This window comes from Rhagoletis zephyria, unplaced genomic scaffold (genome assembly GCF_001687245.7).
Source record: "Rhagoletis zephyria isolate East Lansing unplaced genomic scaffold, Rhagoletis_zephyria_1.1 Rzeph_scaffold_02253, whole genome shotgun sequence".
In the NCBI taxonomy this organism is placed as follows: Eukaryota; Metazoa; Arthropoda; class Insecta; order Diptera; family Tephritidae; genus Rhagoletis; species Rhagoletis zephyria.
Genome location: NW_016159337.1, coordinates 54,142 through 55,788, shown reverse-complemented (window position 1 = coordinate 55,788; position 1,647 = coordinate 54,142). Strand labels below are relative to the sequence as shown.

General features: G+C 38.9%; 1 long non-coding RNA gene across 1 annotated transcript in view; it reads right to left on the bottom strand.

Annotated features, from left to right (window-relative positions):
• LOC108366392 (uncharacterized) overlaps positions 1–947 on the bottom strand; it is a 1,433-nt gene extending 486 nt beyond the window's left edge. Inside the window, exons 1-2 of the long non-coding RNA XR_001848078.1 lie at positions 724–947; positions 13–144 (exon numbers count right to left, since the gene is read on the bottom strand). This is a non-coding gene — a long non-coding RNA (uncharacterized LOC108366392). The remainder of the gene's footprint in view (positions 1–12; positions 145–723) is intronic.
• Between the last annotated feature and the right edge of the window lie 700 nt (positions 948–1,647).

The following is a 1,647-nucleotide window of genomic DNA, read 5'->3' as shown; positions in this document are numbered from 1 at the left end:
GGGGCTGAACACCTTTTGCAGAGAACACCTTTCTGCGTAGGCGGCCTCCGGCCGCACTTAGTGATTATAACCAGCTGATAACAAAGTAGAATTCTGTTTCTGTGTTGCGAAGAAAAGGCACTGAACACCTTTTGCAGAGAACTCCTTTCTGCTGATAAACTTGATAAAATGATAAATTTCTATTTAATCAAAGTTTATCACTTTATCAAACGATTTTGGTGGATAAACGTACTAATTTCAGTAAAATTCAACTCGATTTTGCTCTTCTTCTTCTTATTTGGCGCTGTAACCGCCTAAGCGATTTTGGCCGGATTTTGCTACGAACACATAAAAAACAAATGAAAACAATGTACGAGGTAAGAATGAAACGTAACTAGCCATATAAGTTAAATAATATGCAATTATTTACCAAGGTGCGTTCATGTAAGAATGTGGATAAGCGATAAATTTATCAATTTATCCCTTTATCACTNGGCGCTGAACACCTTTTGCAGAGAACACCTTTCTGCGTAGGCGGCCTCCGGCCGCACTTAGTGATTATAACCCTCACAAAGTAGAATTCTGTTTCTGTGTTGCGAAGAAAAGGCACTGAACACCTTTTGCAGAGAACACCTTTCTGCGTAGGCGGCCTCCGGCCGCACTTAGTGATTATAACCCTCACAAAGTAGAATTCTGTTTCTGTGTTGCGAAGAAAAGGCACTGAACACCTTTTGCAGAGAACACCTTTCTGCGTAGGCGGCCTCCGGCCGCACTTAGTGATTATAACCAGCTGATAACAAAGTAGAATTCTCTTTCTGTGTTGCGAAGAAAAGGCACTGAACACCTTTTGCAGAGAACCCCTTTCTGCGTAGGCGGCCTCCGGCCGCACTTAGTGATTATAACCAGCTGATAACAAAGTAGAATTCTCTTTCTGTGTTGCGAAGAAAAGGCCCTGAACACCTTTTGCAGAGAACTCCTTTCTGCTGATAAACTTGATAAAATGATAAATTTATCATTTTGATAAATGAACTGTCAATCTTTGTATGGAAATCTATTTAATCAAAATTTATCACTTTATCAAACGATTTTGGTGGATAAACGTACAAATTTCAAACTCGATTTTGCTCTTCTTCTTCTTATTTGGCGCTGTAACCGCCTAAGCGATTTTGGCCGGATTTTGCTACGAACACATAAAAAACAAATGAAAACAATGTACGAGGTAAGAATGAAACGTAACTAGCCATATAAGTTAAATAATATGCAATTATTTACCAAGGTGCGTTCATGTAAGAATGTGGATAAGCGATAAATTTATCAATTTATCCCTTTATCACTTTAGATGGGGACCCCTAATGAGAAGTACTGAATGTTCACCCACGAAAATGTTTAGTTGCTGAAGGGCTAAGCATCCCAATAAACACTAAAAAAATATTTCTCCAACCTTGGAGAAATTCATATGGGGTGTTCACAGTTCGTTCCAAATAGTGTCTCAAAATGTAGACGTCTACATTTTAAGACGTTTTCTAACCGTAAAATCTGTGGTGTTGTTGTTTCCCATACAAAATTGGAAAACGACGCCGTCTACATTTTGTCACACTCAAAGGTATGTTTTTTACGCGTCTACATTTTGCAACCTCGCAGCAGGGTGACATTATGACAATACTAATC